We start from the raw sequence: 20,051 nt of genomic DNA, 5'->3' as shown, positions 1-20,051 counted from the left end.
CAGGCAGAGTCCGCGCTAGATCCACGGCGAAGCGGCACCCGCGGAGCGGGTGCGGCGAGCAGCTGATTACAGGAGCTGGAGCTGCAGGTAGCGCGAGTCCAACAGTGCGCTAGTCTTTAAGGCAACAGTGAGGTGTCCCAAGGGTCCAGGGCCAGTTCAGGTGGTTTTAATGGCAATCCGATGGGCGGGGGGCGGAGCTACAGGGAGAGCGGACCGGAAGGTGGGCTCGGTCTTGCAGGGACACCTGGGTCAGGTAGTCCCTGCACGCTCGCAGCCCTGTAGCTTTGCTAGTCCCAGAGTCCTTCCCCAATTACCTCCACAGGAAGCAGGCAGAGTCCGTGCTAGATCCACGGCGAAGCGGCACCCGCGGAGCGGGTGCGGCGAGCTGCTGATTACAGGAGCTGGAGCTGCAGGTAGCGCGAGTCCAACAGTGCGCTAGTCTTTAAGGCAACAGTGAGGTGTCCCAAGGGTCCAGGGCCAGTTCAGGTGGTTTTAATGGCAATCCGATGGGCGGGGGCGGAGCTATAGGGAGAGCGGACCGGAAGGTGGGCTCGGTCTTGCAGGGACACCTGGGTCAGGTAGTCCCTGCACGCTCGCAACCCTGTAGCTTTGCTAGTCCCAGAGTCCTTCCCCAATTACCTCCACAGGAAGCAGGCAGAGTCCGCGCTAGATCCACGGCGAAGCGCCACCCGCGGAGCGGGTGCGGCGAGCTGCTGATTACAGGAGCTGGAGCTGCAGGTAGCGCGAGTCCAACAGTGCGCTAGTCTTTAAGGCAACAGTGAGGTGTCCCAAGGGTCCAGGGCCAGTTCAGGTGGTTTTAATGGCAATCCGATGGGCGGGGGGCGGAGCTACAGGGAGAGCGGACCGGAAGGTGGGCTCGGTCTTGCAGGGACACCTGGGTCAGGTAGTCCCTGCACGCTCGCAGCCCTGTAGCTTTGCTAGTCCCAGAGTCCTTCCCCAATTACCTCCACAGGAAGCAGGCAGAGTTCACGGCGTAGCGGCACCCGCGGAGCGGGTGCGGCGAGCTGCTGATTACAGGAGCTGGAGCTGCAGGTAGCGCGAGTCCAACAGTGCGCTAGTCTTTAAGGCAACAGTGAGGTACATGTCTTCGATATTATACCACATCCTGTCACTCCGGCATTGTTGGAAGGTGAATAAGAGGAGGCTGAGAGTCTCGCGCATACACTATGTTATTAGTAGAGTCCATAGTTACTAAAAATGATTGCACTACATTGAAGTGTTGGGTGCTCAGGAAGGAAAAGAGGCCACCAATTCCTCTTCTTGTTGGAACAGTTCCAAGTCTTTGCATATAGTTCTCCGAGCACTCTCAAATCAATTTCAGTAGAGTTGCGTTGTTTGTCATCGATCTTTCATTCTTTCTAAACAGTATTATGTATTTTTTTTATATCCTCTGCCAAGTCTTACTTATCCAGTCTGACATGCAAGTGCAGAGTATTAGCTATTGAGTTGTATGTCCAGTCTCGTGGAAGAGTGCTTCCAGAGTAAAGTGTCACCGGTATCCGTTTGGCGAACCACTCTTCCACTACACTGGAAATATGGTTCAATAACTGATACTCTGTGCTTACATAACATACTGCATAAGTAAGATTTGGATGATTGGTTTATAGGAGATCCCGTGTTTATAAGCTGAGCCTCGACTTACTTTATATTAGCCCTGACGAAGTATATTACTATATGGTGGTACTAGTGGGGATGGGGGCAAGTGAGGATGGTGATGATAATGATGGTACAGCTAGAAGGGGTAATGATGGTATGGCAATGGTAGTACTGGAAATTGTTTTGGTAATGTTGGCGATAACGGTGTTTATGGCTGGTGGAATGGAGCTGAGGGACATGCTAAAAGTGTACGTAATGGCGTAAAACTGAAATCATCAACGAGAAGATTGGAATTGAGGCAAGATCGTCCCAAACCATGAAAAGGAAAAATGCAATCAATGAACTTGTAAAGCGCGCTACTCACCCATGAGGGTCTCAAGGCGCTGGGGGGGGGGGGGGGGGGGGGGGGGGTGCTGCTACTGCTCGAAGAGCCAGGTCTTGAGGAGTCTTCTGCAGGTGAGCAGGTCTTGGGTCTGCCGTAGCTGGGTGGGGAGGGTGTTCCAGGTTTTGGCGGCGAGGAAGGAGAAGGATCTGCTGCCGGAGGTCGTTCGTTGGATGCGCGGGAAGGTGGCAAGGGCGAGGCTGGCGGAGCGGAACTGGCAAGCGGGGGTGTAGAAGTTGAGTTTGTCGTTAAGGTAGGCTGGTCCAGTGTTATGGAGTGCTTTGTGTGCGTGGGTGAGGAAAAAACCATTAAAACATCCACCTGGCAGTCAGGCTCGCACTTGAACCATGACAAAGGTAATAAAAAAGCCAAATGAAGTAAAAACAAAGTACAAAAAAGTTTGCTTTTTGTGTGCAATGCATGTATGAGATAAAGAATTGAAGGTCTGATTTCAGAAGCAAGGTGACCTGTCATACATTAGAATGCCAGCAATCAATAGGAAGCAGAATGATACATCAAACAGCAAGCATGAGGTGAATTCTAGCAATGAAGGGAGATGTAAAAATAAGTACAATAGGTTTAAAATGTGTGGCTGCGTTTTTAGTGTCCCAAGTGTCAATTCAAGAATGGGATACGTAGACAAGAAGAAAGCCCGTTTAAGCCCAGCACTCCATCTATACGAATATGACACCCATTGTTTTGCATGAAGTGCAATCATTTGGGCAACGTGTTAAGGGGCAGCTGAAGAAAATATACTCCCACCTCATACAATGTTCATCTATGAAAGTACACCGAATGCACAAAATGGCCATAATTTGTATATTCTCATTTTTATATTCACCTGTTAGGCTGGAAAACTACTCCCCTGCTCATGCAATTTATGAGTGGTGGAGGACGCAGTCTGCAAACCATAAAGAGAACATACCCGTCTTCCTCCTGCATTGCAACTTCTTCAGCTGCAATCCTGCACATTTTCATGGATGCCGTAAGGGAAGAGGGGGTCTGCTGAGTGCAGATTACAGTTTGTTCCCCTATGGATGAGAATTGCCTTGGAATCTGCACCTGTGACTCTCTTTCCCTGTCAATGCACTCGTAAATGAAACTGTGCATGTTCAGCACACATTGATCACATAGAAATCAGCGTTATGAATGTGTACTTTAACAAAATGCACGTTCTCCCCCTCACTTGTAACATTAGGTTTAGAAAAGCCTCCTGGTTGCTATTGGTGCACTACAAATATTAATATCAGAATGCAAACAAACACTGAGGCATGTCTGGCTGGATTACAGTGACTGTGATAGGTTGAACTAAAGTACTTATTTTGGGATAAAGGTTTAAGAGCATTCATAGAGTGACCTATGACATCAGTCAGTCAATAAATCTTTATTCAGTTTAAAGAAAACATAAAAGAGTACAAATTCATTTATACATAGTACAGCAATAAATCACAAATACATAAATGAACCTTTAAAAACCAAATCTCAGCTTGATTAACACAACAAAAGAACATTCCTGAAATATATGTGCCACTATGCATGGTGCAATAGATAGTAACAGTTTTTTGGACCATATGGTGAGATCATAAAATGATTTGTGCATAGCATAAAAGCAATATTTCCTTTTAAACATGGGTCTAAAGCGTATCATATCAGTTTTACATATTTTCCAGTCTTACTGCAGACACAATAAATCTGTATACCAAAAGGCAAACATTTTCCATGGGGTCACAAAGTTTGGTTTGTAAGGTGACTGAGCGCTGCATAGATGCAACCACGTGGCGGTCATGAAGGGGGTGTTTTGTGTGTGCAAAGTTGTGGCAGTATTTTGGGTGTAGGTGAGCAAAGGATATACATCTAGTGGGTGAGTTGCAAAATATGAATCCAGAAAACCTGGGATTAATCCTGGCTTCCCCACTTTTCTTTTCTAGGCAATTGTTTTATTTCACTTTCCCACTTTGTCCTTCATTATCATGATCTTCACAATGCCGGACTTCAGGATCTGAACTCTACAAAACCTTCTCCTGTGTTTGATTTAATACACTTTAAAGTTGTTCATATGCAAAATGCACCCAGGCCACCCAAAGAGTGTAAATAACAACGGACCTGCCTCTATGTTCACTATTGACAATGTTTTCACAGTTGGGGAAGAATACATGTTTCTGAATTTATGTTTGAAAACTATCACTTAAAAAGAAAATACTTCTCAATGCACTCATATAATCTGATGTACTAAGTGAAACATTTCTGTGTGTTAATTAAATATGATTTTAGATTTCTGAAGAGCCCTTATATTATTACACTTTTGCTGAAAGGTGTCTTTAAAAATGAAGGTGTTAATAAAGTTAAGCAGTGTAGAACAACTTTGATACTTTCTTTCTTTAACTTCAATTAACGTTTAAATAAAGGCTTGTCTGCTTAGCATCTTTTTAATCATAGTGCTGAGTCAAGTAACTGGTGTTGACCAGAGGGCCACAAGTAAAGGTCAGGAGGGCCGCATGCGGCCCCTGGGTTATACTTGAGTACAACTGACATAAGGCAAACCTGTTTGGAGTGCATTAAATGTCCATAAAATAGGGCTGGTGTTCATCTTCTTATATTAAGTAACCTAAGTAAGGGAATTAGAATGAGTTTCCTTGGTTCTGTATAAACTTCACAAAAAAAGAAAAAAAGGTGCATAGATTGTACAGATTCTGAGTTGCAAGGGCATGGTGCAGGATTCATTTTGGAGTACACACCTCTAGGGTCAGAACTCAACAGATGGTCAATTTTAAATCAAAACCTGGCCAAATAGTACCTATGTCGATGATGCGATAAGAAGTGTAGATAGGGATCCATAAAGTTTGTAGTGATTAGAGATTGGTAAGCCACCAGCCTTCTCTTGCCACGCTCTAAGGTTCTCTTCTCATCAGCGGTGCCAAAAATTCAGTTTTAGCTCTTGCTTTGACTGAGGGATTAATACTCTGTGGGTAATCAAAAAGTTCTGGGCATCCTATCAAATAAAGTTGGGCCTTCACATATGTCAGCCATTAGATGTTACAGACTTTATCATGTTTTAAACAGTCATTAATCCCAGCTTGGTTAAGTAAAGATTCTGCACTTGATCAGAATGACAGCCACAACATTGAAGGGGCAATTTTGATATAATCTTCTTTGTAGTAAATACCCAATTTTGTGTGCCACAAAAAAGTAGACGCACTTATGGCGACAGATGGCAACCTTCTAAAAAGGTGGTGTCTCTGGTCTCTGTTTGTGCACTATCACAAATAAATACCAGTAGATATCAAAAAAGGAAAGAGAAGCATCAAGTGATTTTGACCCCACTAGGCTTCCATGTGTATCGCAACAAAAATCAAAAGAGAGTTGGACCATGTGTTCTAGATGGATCTCAATAGGAAAATTCTGTATATGCTTTGCCATTGACACACTAATAGCATCATCATTGGTTCTTATTCCCACCACTAGGAGGTAATTACTCTGATGAGAGAGATTAGTTGGTATCCGCATATGAATAGGTGATATAAAATTACCTCTTATTTAGAGAGAAATTATTTAATAAAAGATCTAGATCAGGGTAAGCTTAAAATAAAAAGTGGATATGCAATTTGGATATACAATGTGTCCCTCACATCACGTAGTAAAAATGGTCTGCATGTTTTAGCCCACCTGCACCCTCACAGCTTTGGCGTCTTTCGTCAGGACCAACAGTGTAGGGGATGCCTTTGTTTCCCATGACAGGTAAACACTGTCCCCTGGGTTTTGTTATGATTCGGTTCAATTTGTTCTCAGCTCATTATTTTTTTTAACGGGCCCCAGAGGTTCTGGGGGGAGGACAGAATTGCTGCCCACTTATGGTTCAACACACCCGCTTCGGTCCGATCCCTCGTGCCCTGGATCATCCATTTTTTAGGAGCTTTTGGCCTTACGGGGTAAACCCAGGCATAGTGACCTCTTTTCCCACAATAGAAACATGCATTTTGCTGGTGGAGGAAATAAGACCCAATGATGATGCTACCAACTATTAGTACGTCAGTGGCAAAGCATATACCATCAACAGAAAATAGTTGTTGAGGGTCCTACATTTCCTATTGAGATCCCTCTAGAACACATGGTCCCATTATCTTTCTATTTTTGTTGCAGTATCAAAAATACCCCAGATGCCTGTGTCATACGTAGTCACTGAGATACATCTAGCCTTATATATTCTGATCATCACATCAAAGGGATAGGAGTCCATTTTGGCGGCGAACTTAAAGATCGCAGCTATCGACTGTTCAAGTTGCCTCCTCACTTTGCCAGAAGCCATCAGGTTCCATTATTATGAAAGAGAACCCCCAAGTATGTAAACTTCGGTATGCATAAAAGTATAGCCAACTAAAGTATACCAGACTCAGTTTACTGAGAGGCCAGCCACAGACCATTGTATGAAATCTAAATTTATATATACACAGTCCCAGTTGATCCATAAACAAAGCAAAGTTATCCAATAGCTTTTGCAGCCCTATCCCAGTTCTAGATACCAAGACACAATCATCTGCATATAGCACTGCAGGTAATCACTTAGTTCGCGCCTTTGGTACCTCTACCTCCACATCCACTAAGAATGATGCAAGATAGTTTTTGTTGTAAATGTAGAAAAGAAAGGGCACCGAGACACAACGTTGTCTGATGGGTCCGACAGATCTTTATCGGGGTGGTGCCTTTCCCATTGGGGCCATCTCTATTGCATCCTGTTACATCTTCCTCAAGTTGCGTCAATAGATGCACAATCTGGGAATCCACTCCAATTTCCAATATCCTTCCCCCTAGCTTCCCTCGATCAAAGCAATCAAACGCGGAACTCAAATCCATGAAAGCTAAATGTAAACAACCTCTCTTCACCTTAATGTACTTATTAATTAGAAGATGGAGTTTCAAACACGGGTCTATGGACCCCAAGCCATGCCTGAACCCATGCTGCATGTCTGAGAGAATACCTTTCTCAGTAACCCAAACCTTCAGCCTTTCTAGCAGAATTCTTCCAAGCACTTTGATGGTAGAGTCAGTGAGAGAGATGTAATATTGTACACCTTTGGAAAATGCTGCACCGTACAATTTTACTCAGGAGTGCCACAAATTTAGTACGTCTCACGCTTGGTGACAGAGAGCATTAGGAAAATTATCTTTTTTTTCTTAATTTGTAATAACACTTTACAACCAGATTATTTATACCCGAGTATTGATGACCTTATTTGTGTGTTGAACCTGTTTAAATTTGCACGTTTAGCAAATTCAAATGTACATGTTAGGTCTGGTCTCACAGTGCCTTTATCGCCAAACTTTGTGTTTAAAAAAAACATGAGAGCATTCACGATTGCTGCTCAGAGGGACTGTGGCTGTAGCCCCCAGATGTTGGTTCACTTGATTATATCTTTTGATTTGGCAAAAGTTATGTTTTTCCAAAGAGTACTTACCCTCCAAGGATATTGTGATCATTGTTTTTGTTTATAAAGCTGTGTGAACCAGCAGGCTTTTTTTCTGCTAGAAAAGTTACAATAGCATGCATGGGATTGAGTTTCCCATTATTTCACACACTGTCTATTGTTATGCTCTTAACCCATGTTTGCGAGCTAATTAGATTTTGATCCTCTGATTTATGCTGCTACAGAGAAGAACAAACATCATGATAGGAAGAATGTGCTGCTGTATTTCAGACCCATCCCACCCTTCCCTTTTGATCATTGTTTATTTCGAATTCTCAGAATGCATGCTTTTTATTGATTGGTGGCATTAAATGCAGTATGGTATTTTGCCTGTTGCTTGAAGTGTAGCACATCACAACATTGGATAGTTATTTGGAGTGGGTGACTACCCAGCTCTAGGTCTAATCACAGCCCTTGTTAGGATGAACCCTAAAAGTCACTAAATTAACCTGAGCTCAGGTCCCTGATAGCTATGGTACAGAGTAGACAGGCTTACCTTTAGGCAATGTGTAAAGTTTGTATGCAGTTCCAAAATAGTAATGACTTAAAATACAAAGCAATGACAACCCTAAACCGAATTCAAAATAATAGGCTCCAATTTATGAAAAACAAATGCACACATATCTAGAAAGGGGATCTGGTGATGTACAGTTTTATGTGGAAATGGCATAAAAAGCACACAGTGGCCATGTTAGTCAATGGTTGCAGTAGACTGGGACCTAGGTTCAATTTGAGCCTGAAAGTGATAGGGCACTGGTCAGATTCACCAAATACACCACAGGAGTACATCTCTAAAGCCCCTAGGGTCTGAAATGAGGTGCTTGGAGACTCGTGGTGTGTAAAGCAGTGGACAACTGCAGGGTCCAATTAAGGTCCTTTTCTTACCTGTAAGCTGGGTACTTCCAGGAAAAGGCCTCCTGTACCTTGTTGACCCCCTATAACTTCAACATCAGGCCAGTTCTATGAGCCCTGGAGTCCACTTTTTTGTTGTAGGTACAAGAGGGATCAGCTCCAGTTCTGCAGGGCTCCTCCCAGGCCACGGAGAGCAGGCCCTGTCTTCTGATCTGCCGCAGGTCCAAGAAGTGTTCTGAAGTATATAGCAGTGGCCCAATATGACATTGTAGTGCCAAAAAGGATGCCTACAGTTTGCTCTTACACCTTTTCAAATTTAATTTCTGGCTGGGAGAAGCTAGATGGCAAATGGAAATAAGCCTTTAAGATCTTCAGGCAGGGAAAGGGTAACTTTCTAAAATCCAATTAATCCTAATATTAATTAACAATCTGACTTCACAATTAAATTGGGTTTTATAATAATCATTAAAAATTGTTGTTTAATTCTATTTCCAGCTGGTATTCCCGAGATATGGTATAAATATTTTAATCTGTACTCTGGTTTTCTAAATAGGGCAGCTAGGCTTGCTGCAGTGAACATTGGTTTTAGGCACTAATCACTGTGAGGACATGTTAACATTACATTTCTACATGTCTTATTCTTAAGTATCAAGTGCAAGGCCTTCTGGGCTATATGACCTACATAAGGATGACTTATTAATATTTTTAAAAAAGTGGTTCTGACCTGCCAAATGTATTTGTTTACAGGTAGATTTGCAATATTTACATTACATGTTTATACTGCCACTGCAGTGAATGGCACATTAGGTGCTGCAGTACACTAGTCGCATTTAATTTCTGGGGCCTGGGCATACTTTGTACCAAATAATTAGGGACTTGTAAGCACAATGAATATGCAATTTAGGAGTATGCCAATTCAACTATGTTAAATAGGGGGAGTACAGGCATGGGAGTCCGCAGACATTTTTACACGGGGGGCAAAATGTTAACGTCATCCCCATCCTCCGACATGATGTGTGCCAGGTGGGGCACAAGAAACACTGGGGCGCAGAACTAGGATAGACTCAATTAAATGCCAGGAATCCAGGACATGTGCCAACAAACACCACCTGTAGGGAAAATGCTAAACCTTCTGACAAGGTGCTTTATTTCTGTCTGCTAGGTGTGCTGACTTCCGGGTCCTCGATCCAACACCAATGAAGGCTGTCTTCAGCACGATTCGATTTTTATCAGAATACTTTAAAACAGCCTATGATTAAAGCACCAGATTAAATATACTGTATGCACAGTGTATGTTAGGGATTATTTGTAGCACACATATTTTCCAATATTGGCTTCTTAGTGCTAGAATTCATGATAACTTTTATCCAAAGTTAAAGCACAACTTCAAAGTTAGTAATATATAATGCAGCAATCACTCACGCTAGTGATTCGCCAATGGGTGCTCCCTTAATTCGAATTCCCCGGGCATTGCTAAATTTTACACACATTCAATTAATTTATACAAAATAAAATGTATAGGTCCAAATGTTAGCTATATTTTTTTAAAGAAACTTAGAGTCCCTCTACGTGTAGTCAATGTCAAACTGACAAAGTGCGCACGTTTAGGGATACAATAATGGCCAGCTCCCTTATGCGGAAGCCCGGCACCGTAAATGTGTGGCAAATGTGGCGCCCGCAGCGACGGCACATCACAGCTCCAGGGATGCTGAGTCTTACACAGTTGTCAAAGTGGGGGAAATAAAGTAGGGGAACAGTGGGCGGAGAATTAGAGGGCGGGAATAACCCAAGGATTGGATCTGTGGGTGGTGCCAGAGGTGTGGCCAGAATGCGCAGACTTCCCAATTTTTAGTATATGTTTGCCATTTCACTACCCAGTTTAATCAACCAATGGATACACATGATTATTTAAGGTTATAATGAGTTATTGACATTGAAATATATTCACAAAGTGGGATATCCTTCTAATCACAGAATATACCAAATACGATAAAATATGGAAACACAAGCCATTTGTCTCCGAGCCATGGAGTTTCTGTCATCAGCACTTCTCCCTTTTTCCACAACAGCAGTTCAAACATGAATGGCAAAATATCCTAGTTTGCAAATGTTTTCTCTAAAATTATGGCTCTGCCATATTTGCCTCATAATGCAAGATCTGCTGCCTGATCTGCCCATTTAAACTGATAAATTGTTTGTAGCGCAAACGCATCAAAAGTTAATTCAAAATGTGACTTGTGTTGCTGCGGTGTGGATGGCCTATTGTAAAGGTTGACTGGTCACCTTTCTCACTGCTGCATTTGTATGTTACACTGGTACTAATAAGGCAAAATCTTTCCAGAGACTGTTAACATGTGTACACACGTCAAAATAATAAAATATTTGAAAATATACTGCATTACGCTGCTGCTTTTTTTAATGCATAATTTAGTCAATACTACGGCATAATGTTGTCATCCTTTGCTGCATAATTAATTCCAGTGGCCCCACAGCAGGCAGCACATGTTAAAAGTGCTTGTGAATGAAGCAGGGAGACTGTGAAGTTAGCGAACTTAGTTTGGTGTGCGTGCAAATCCTGCATTGCCAATCCCTGGTGAGTTGCAGCTACTACTGCTGAAACAAGGCCAATGGAGGTACCTATGGGTGAGTTAGACTGACCTCAAGGGCAGGGTCAGCCATAGCACTGGTGGTGTCCTGTGCATTAATGTTTGTTAGTGCCCCCCAATGACCACCTCTGCCATGGATTCCCTCACTACCACCCTTTAACTGTGTCCCAAAAGTTTCCATAACTACCCTCTCTCAGGTGCATTTAATTTGATTTACAGCGCCACTCATACCAGTGTAGGGCGTCAGAGCACTTTACATCATACACATTACACAGAGACAATAAATATAGGTGTAAATCACTGTATAGAAAATGTTACATAAGACTAAGGACTACAAGGTGTAGGAGTCACATGACAACCATACTAGTAGCCCATATAGTTTTATAGTGCTTGGTCTGGAGAAACACAATACCCGGAATTTAAAACGTAATACCATGGTTAGGGGTTCTTCTTAATAATCAGAATTGATTTCTGTCCAAAAGAAGACTTTTTGGGACATTAGGATAATCAAAGACTGGGGGGGGACATAAAAGGATCTCTCTGACAAATGCAGTAACCCACTGACCTATTTACATTATGTGCACTTTGTGATCTGCATGGCGCATGTTCTTTGCAGCCGGTACATTAACCCTCTGAGCTACCTTTCCATGAGTCAAAACTTCCACTAGACAAAATTCTGATCTCTCTCTGGGAAGAACATTAATCACCAGAGTCATCATGACATTTTTATTGTTGCCGAAAATTGCTGGAGGCAGGGAAGGAGGAAGCAAGCGTTTTTAAAACCATACTATACTTGCAAACATGATGCCTCCACCTAAAGTCGGCACCCGGTGCGGTCACACTGGTTGCACCACCCTATAGCTGGCACTTCTCAAGGATCCTGTGACCTCAGTGACTATTGTTCTAGGGTGTGCTCCTTCATAGGCCTGCCCACAAGACTGGAGGTGAACTTCAATATGGATAGTGGTGGACAAGCCTTGAAGGTTAACCTACACTTGTCATGCTCGGGTCCACCTGCTGGTGCGAAAACACCAGGACTTCTAAGGTGTTGCGAAGCCTTCTAAGGTCTAGCATGTGATTCTGCTCTCTCAAGAGAGTGGTCTGGTGGACTTGTTATTAAGGCTGAACCTGGTTCCCAGTTACAAAATCAGCAGCTCTGACCATAGTTCCACATCCTCTCCCCCACTGAACACCGTACTGCCCCACTGAGAAAAACTCCCACTGTCTTCAACAACAACCCAATTATTACCCGATATAAACACCTGGATGCGGCTCAATTTAATTACGCACTAGACAAGAGCAATATGCGCCTACAAAAAAAAAGTAACAGCATCCTGGAAAAAGCAAACACTTATAGAGAATGCAAAACTTAGCAAACCATGGGAATTGTAAGCAGGAACAACAAGGTTACCTTAATGCTTTGGCACTCGCTATTCAGAAATCAGTGAGTGCTTTTGCCTGAAAAGTTAAGGACAAGACTCAGGGCCCTGAATGGACCCATTTCAATGGCCATTGTTATATCCTTACAAAATGTAAGCAGTATGGTAAAAATGCCACTTCCTTGGAGGCAGAGCCGCAGCACACATTTTGTTTTCCAATCCACACATTGCAGTCCCTCCAGGATTGGTGCACTAGTTCCAAATCCAGGGAAAACAAAGACAAGGAAACAACAAGCATTTGCAATGCAATGGTCTCGGCATCATTAAAGGTAGAGCTATTGGCATTGCTCATGACATTTTTTTTCTTTAAATCAAAAATAAATGGGCATTGTCATTAACATTGCCAATACACAGCACTCTGCACTCAACAGCACACAATGCTCTGCACACTTGCTCTGCACACTCACTACTCTGCACACTCACTACTCTGCACACTCACTACTCTGCACACTCACTACTCTGCACACTCACTACTCTGCACACTCACTACTCTGCACACTCACTACTCTGCACACTCACCACTCTGCACACTCACCACTCTGCACACTCACCACTCTGCCCTCACCACTCTGCACTCACCACTCTGCACTCACCACTCTGCCCTCACCACTCTGCCCTCACCACTCTGCCCTCACCACTCTGCCCTCACCACTCTGCACTCACCACTCTGCACTCACCACTCTGTACTCACCACTCTGCACTCACCACTCTGCACTCACCACTCTGCCCTCACCACTCTGCCCTCACCACCCTGCCCTCACCACTCTGCCCTCACCACTCTGCCCTCACCACTCTGCCCTCACCACTCTGCACTCACCACTCTGCACTCACCACTCTGCACTCACCACTCTGCACTCACCACTCTGCACTCTGCACTCACCACTCTGCACTCACCACTCTGCCCTCACCACTCTGCACTCACCACTCTGCACTCTGCACTCACCACTCTGCACTCACCACTCTGCCCTCACCACTCTGCCCTCACCACTCTGCCCTCACCACTCTGCACTCACCACTCTGCACTCTGCCCTCACCACTCTGCCCTCACCACTCTGCCCTCACCACTCTGCCCTCACCACTCTGCCCTCACCACTCTGCCCTCACCACTCTGCACTCACCACTCTGCACTCACCACTCTGCACTCTGCACTCACCACTCTGCACTCACCACTCTGCACTCACCACTCTGCACTCACCACTCTGCACTCACCACTCTGCACTCACCACTCTGCACTCACCACACTGCACTCACCACACTGCACTCATGCACTCACCACTCTGCACTCACCACTCACCACTCTGCACTCACCACTTTGCACTCTGCACTCACCACTCTGCACTCACCACTCTGCACTCACCACTCTGCACTCACCACTCACCACTCTGCCCTCACCACTCTGCCCTCACCACTCTGCACTCACCACTCTGCACTCACCACTCTGCACTCACCACTCTGCACTCACCACTCACCACTCTGCCCTCACCACTCACCACTCACCACTCTGCACTCACCACTCACCACTAAAAATACAGAAAGCGGACACCTCCCTGTTAGAATCCGAGGGAAGCGAAGACGCGCCCAGAGATGACCACGTGAGCTCGTTCGCATGGGGAAGGAACATCGCTTAATCTTAAATTCATTGAGGTTTTAGTGTTGGAATGATGTCATTTAACATGTCTTGGGTGTTTGCCATAAATGTGCACACAAAGTACTCTGGGCAGTTTTAAAGTAATTGTGTCTGCCACAATGAAACCGGTGTTCACTTTTAAGGGTGTAGGCCAGGAGCTGTAGAACTCCAAATCTGAACAGCTAAAAAGGGACTATCCCAAAATATTAACTTTTTTTTTCTTTCGCAGGTATTTTTGATTTTCCCATTCATTTAATGAACTTGCAGTCCTACTGGCGTGCACAATTACATTATGGCTAAAGTCGTGAGTCAACAGGCCTTCAGCCGACTCGCACCAAACGCTTGTACGAGTTCAGAAACCTCATTTTCGTTGGCTGGCCTTGCATCACTGGCTAAGGTTGTTTACACTCGATTTTAAGTACCGATTGGGATGGTTCAATTTCACGGAGCATGGAAATACTTGGGGAAATTATAGTAAGTATTGGGTATTGCTAACTGTTCTTTATGTCCCCATTGTATACGGGGAGGCAAGCTATGTGAGGGAGTCTGAACACTGCTCTGCAGGTTGCCACACCCCGTGTGTGGTAGAACCATTGCTCAGAACACGACAATTACACACAATTGCAGTGCAATTAAGGGAGGGACTTGTGCGCGCAGGCTTGCCTTTGTTAAGCAGCACGTGGTACAACAGAAGATTGTGGCTCTGTGGTTAGACATGGATACAAAGCCTTTCCTTTAGATACTCCAAACTGGGTTTCTAAATACATGGGTATTAAAATCCCATGATGCTCGCTCTAGCCTTCTCTTATCCACCGTTCCCCTCGCCCCCCACCCACCCCCTCAATTAACTGCGCATGTTGCATACAAACTGCACAGAGCAGACATACTTTTTCGTCGGGCCAAATGCTTCCATTGTAGCTATGAGTTCGACTTCAGCATGATTGCAAAACGCTAAAATAAGTATAAATTGAAGTGTGCAGAGGTCCTGAGGCACTATGGGTGGGGTGTCGAGCACAGCAGGCCCGGGGGCGGATCTAGTCCAAACTTTAAACATAAAAGGCCACTCGCACAACAGGTTGGTTGTATGTGCCTTAAGTGGACAGCGTTAAAATGCAGCCTGCATCCCGCTCTCCTGGGCTTGTGTTGGACACGCCACAAAGGGTCACGGCTATGTGAATATTCGCCATGCCTTTCCCACGCTCAACGCCGTTTTAAATTCACCCCTAAACTAACTGGCACACGTGGTGCAGAACGTGGGAAAACACAGAAGCCCTTGTTCAAGGGTGTGAGAGAAGGAATATTTTACAGGAACTAGTTTTTCACATGGACAAAAGCATTAAATGTGCTGGAGAAATACCGTAACGCATTTTAATGTGACGCAAAATGCTCAAGGGTTTTAAAGAAAAAAAATCCCGATAAGTTTTTAAAGAGAAATTCCCAATAGGCCATACGTTTTACATGAATTAATATAGTTAGTAAATGTCTAAAATAAATTATTGTGGCTGCAATTTTTAAAATTTTTTTTGGTGTGGGGGCAGATAAGTGAAGGCCCTGCTTAAGCCCAACCTGTTTGCAGTTTTCTTTTGCTTGATATTAATTACAGGCCACACACTGTTAACTAAGACCGTCTTTGCAACAATGCATAATGTGGGTGTCTCGGGTTACCTAATGGAGATGACCAACGTGTCTGGAGTTGTGAAACACTTTTAACTAGGAAAGAAGCCACGTCAGTATCGCGGCCGCCCCGGAAGTCAGGCACGGTCGCCTGTGACGGGGGCGGGGCCACGTTCACACCGGAAGAGGAGGCAGGCGGAGTCGTAGCGTCTCGCGGCCCGGGGCTCCTGTGAGCGGTGTAGAGCCCCGGGGCCGCGCCAGCAGGAGGTTGGGCGCCGCGTGCTGAGGTAAGGTAGGTTCCAAAAGGCTGGAGCGGGATTGGTGCACGTGTGTGTGTGTATGTATGTGTGCGACGGTGACGGCGGGGGAGGGGAGGGGGGCCCACGGTGCATTTGTATGTGTGCACGCGTGTGTGTATGAGTCAGGGGTGGTGTCTCTGTATGTATGTATGTGCGTGCGTGCATGGGCGCGTGTGTGTGTGTATGCGCATGCGTGTGTGGTGCTTGCGCTTCCCAGGAGACAGCGCCTGGCCACAGCGCGCGTTCCAGTTACAAATCGCCTGGAAGGATGCGCGTGGCCAGGACTGTCTCCTGGGAATGATAGTCGCTGACAAAAGATCTCGGCGGAGACGCGCTTCCGCGCGTTGACGCCGAGACCTAAAAATAGCGCTTCACTGGCAAACTCTGTAAAAGTGGCGCTAATGTGTTTCGGTGTGAATAAAATCAGTTTGGCCAGTTTGCTACCACTCTGTCTTACTTTATTTAGTTATTTATCTATTTTTCATATTTTTTGCCTTTTATTTCCAATGCTGCACTTTGGAATAAAAATGTCACAAAAATACAACATTTCCAGCAAAAGAGTCTTTCTTTTTTGGATCCATTTCACAGGGAAGCAAATAAAAGAAAGGAGAGGAAAGAGAGTGAGAACCCCGTCTTAAAGTCACGGTTTTCATGGGCCCCTCCTTGCCCCCCACCGCGGACGCCCATGAGTACAAGCACTTTACTACTGTTTAGGATGAGTAAAGTGCACTGCCTTCTAAAACAAGCAAAATTATAGGGTCCAGCAAAAAACTGAGGTGACCACCAGGGAAAGGTGGATTTCTTAGAAATGTGCCCTGACAATTATTTCTTTAAAACAGCCTTCACAATGGTGAATAATACAAGATATGAGGTGAACAGTGAGTGGGTATTGAGTGAATCCTGTGTGAGCGGTGGATGAGTGCAAGCTGAGCGGTGGATGAATGCAAGGACAGAGATGTGTGAGTCCAATGTGAGTGCAACATGAGCAGTGCATGGGTGATGTCTGATTGCTGAATAAGTGTGCAGGTTGAAGGTGTCTTGCTGCAGGGTCGTTGGTGGTTAAGCATCCAAGGTGAGTGGGGAATGTGGAGGGAGGACAGTATGTAAGTTTGCTGGCGAGCAGTGTTTTTTTTTTTAGTTTAGTTTATTTATTTAGCTTAGTTAATTAAAACCATTGCTATAAAAAAACATATTAGCACAATTATCACATCAAAAAACAAAGCTGGAGAAATACACTGTCATTTAAAAAAAACAAAATCTGTACACTTAAAAACGGTCTTATTACTACCAATGTTGAGTTACTAATAAAGTCCAAAAGTGAAAGGATTAGGACAAGAAGTGCTAAACCAGGGGACAAAAAAAGTCAGTGATAAGTTTTTGGGTGGGAGGGGCAGGGAGCGCAGGAGCCGAGGAGGGTGTTAAGAAATTAGCCAAGAGTCTCACAAACTTTCCAGCCCTAGCGTGCGCTTGAATGTCTGTGGAGGTAAAACACAGAGACGTAGCCTCCCAGCATGACCTAGTGCCCCATTTTAAAAATAGAGGTTTTAATAAAAGCCTTCTGGGGGCGTCCATGGCAGGGCAACAACACAGAAGGTGCGGCCATGATTCTTTATAGTATGAACATAGTCTGCAGGCTCCCCCCCTCTTTTGAAGGAGTCCATCTTTGGGAGGCCGTAGAGCACAGGCCTAATAGGCGCATAAAGATTATATTTTTCCGTGCAGCTGCGTTCAAATTTTCCAATAGGTAAATTGCGATACTCCAGGCTGGTATGAAGCATTCAAGGGAAGCAAGACAGTTGGTGTATTTAAAGCCTTTAGGTCAATCCGATGGGAGATTAGTTTTACCTGCTTGTTGATGACTTTTTTCCACACTGAGTATGGAATTGTGTCTGAAGTTAGCAGGGAGCTGTGAATCTCTAATGATTTGATGGCCTTTATAATCTGACGATTCCACGGATTTCCAGGGATGGTAAAGATCTCTTTCAGGCGGAATTTTAGAGTGGTATCTGCTGCTTTTAATGACCTTATAAAATATTTCAAAGTGTCTGCCTCGCAGTAGATGGACTGCCTTTGTAGGCCCAGCTCCAGGCGAGCAGTGAATGAGTGTGTCCAGGTTCAGCGGAGGGTAAGTGGCCAGCATGAGTCATGCTTGGGTGGTGAGTGAGTGCAGAGAAAGAGCCATGTGAATGGGGTCAGTGATTTGAGAGGTGAGAGAGTGCTATAAGCAGTGTCTGAGTTCAGGCTGAATGGTGTTGGTGATGGTTGAGCGTACAGGGTGAGTGGTGTCTGAAGACAGGCTGAGAAGTAGTGTGAGCACTGTCTGATTGTGCAGGATGAGAGGTGTGTGAGTGTGCAGGTTAAGCAGTCCATGTGTTTGCAGGGAGAGCAGTGTACAATTGCAGGGTGAGTGGTGTTTGTGTGCAGGGTGAACATTGGGTATGAGTGTAGGGTGTGGCATGTAAGTGCAGTGTAAGGGGTGTGTCAGTACATTTGAGTAGTTTATGAGTATAGGATGAGGTGCAGGTGAGTGCAGCATAAACAATGCATGCATGCTAGATGATTTGTCAGAGTGTGTTGAGACCAGTGTGTAAGTGTGCAGTGTGAGTGATGTATTGAGTGAGGGTGTGCAGTAAATGTGAGTGGGATAGCTGTGTGTATGTGTGTATGTGTGTATGTGTGTGTGTGTGTGTGTGTGTGTGTGTGTGTGTGTGTGTGCGCAAGGTGAGGTAAATAATCAAGTAGGTTAGTGCAGGGTGAGCGTAGTGTGAGTAAAGGGTGAGAGGTGTAAATGCAATATGAGAGTGATTTGTGAATGTAAGGTGAGCAGTTGGTGTGTGCAGTGGCAGTGTGAGAAGTGTGTGGTTGAATACTGGCAGGTGTGTGATTGTTGTCTTTACTGCAGGGTGAGTGTTATCGTGAGTGCAGGTTGAGTGATGTATGTGTATGGGACAAAAAGTATATGAATAAAGGATGAGCCAAGTCAATGCAGGGCGAAGCTTCTGAGGGAGCAGTGAGTGTGCCGGGTGAGAGGTATGTGAGTGCAAGGCACACAATATGCAAATATTCTGGGTGACCAGTCTGGGTGAGTGGCATGTTAATTGTATTTGAGCACAGGGTTAGAGCTATGTGAGCAGCTGGGTGAGTACTGTGTGAGGTGTGTATGCGCGGTGAGTGCTTTGAGTAGAGGGTGAGCAGTGTGTGTGCTAAGGTGAGTGGTGTGCGTAGCACGACCTTGAGTGCAAGATGAATAGTGTCCGAGGATGATGTGTGAGAAGTCAGTGAGTGAAATTTGAACGGTCAGTGTAAGTGGGGGGTGAGAGGTACAACTACAGGGTAAGCAGTAGGTTTGGGATGGATATGGTTAGAGTGTCTGGTGTAAGAGTGCTGTTTATGGTGTTTGACTACAGGGTAAGTGCAGGGTGAGCGAGTGGTGGTTACGAAGTATATGAGTTTAGAGTGGGCAGCTCTTGAGTGCAGGGTGAGGGATTTACCCATGTTAATGTGGAGTGAGGTGCATGCTTTTGTATGCTTTGAGAGAGCAGGGCGTAGCACGATACAGGCCTAATTGGTGTTCCAATGCTTGTTTTCATTGTCCGCACCATTCATACATTTCACTTTTCTTCCAAATACTTGAATAAAGCGTATTTGTTTGTTTATGCATTATAGCTTATTCATGAGTGCCCTAATTTGCAAACTGAACAACCTTGAATGAATTGCTGACTAATGCATTTATTTTGGTAGACATCATCGATCTATTCGCAGCACCTTATCAACTAGTTCCACGAAAGTTGTGCGAGGCCTGACCCCAGCCAAGGTCATCTTCAAGTTCTTCCTTCTTACCCTGTCAGAATAAAAAGCAGCTGGCTGGGCACTGCAGTTTCAGTTTGCCCCAATACTAAATTATTCAAGCACGAACTTGATTGAGTCAGATATGGAGACCTTTCTTTTATAGCTAATAAAGCCTCTTCACCCATTTGACCCTGATATTTTTCCATTAAATGTATGACTGAACTCCTGCTATCTGAGAGGCATTCATTTCTCACAGAGGACACGAGGAAAATGCAGCTCATAACGTCGCACTCAAGTTACATTGCCAAGGTCTACAGAAATAACGCATTGTACGGCTCAACATAAAACATTTCTTCGCAGTGATTTA

At 44.7% G+C, this 20,051-nt stretch overlaps 1 protein-coding gene across 1 annotated transcript in view; it reads left to right on the top strand.

Moving 5' to 3' along the window:
* The window catches only part of LOC147712037 (VPS10 domain-containing receptor SorCS1-like), a 2,945,658-nt gene that overhangs the window by 2,717,053 nt on the left and 208,554 nt on the right, over nucleotides 1–20,051 (top strand). The gene's annotated exons all lie outside the window — the stretch shown is intronic.

This window comes from Lissotriton vulgaris, chromosome 5 (genome assembly GCF_964263255.1).
Source record: "Lissotriton vulgaris chromosome 5, aLisVul1.2, whole genome shotgun sequence".
NCBI lineage: Eukaryota > Metazoa > Chordata > Amphibia > Caudata > Salamandridae > Lissotriton > Lissotriton vulgaris.
The sequence above is the reverse complement of the archived record's forward strand: the minus strand, read 5'-3'. Positions and strand labels throughout refer to the sequence as shown.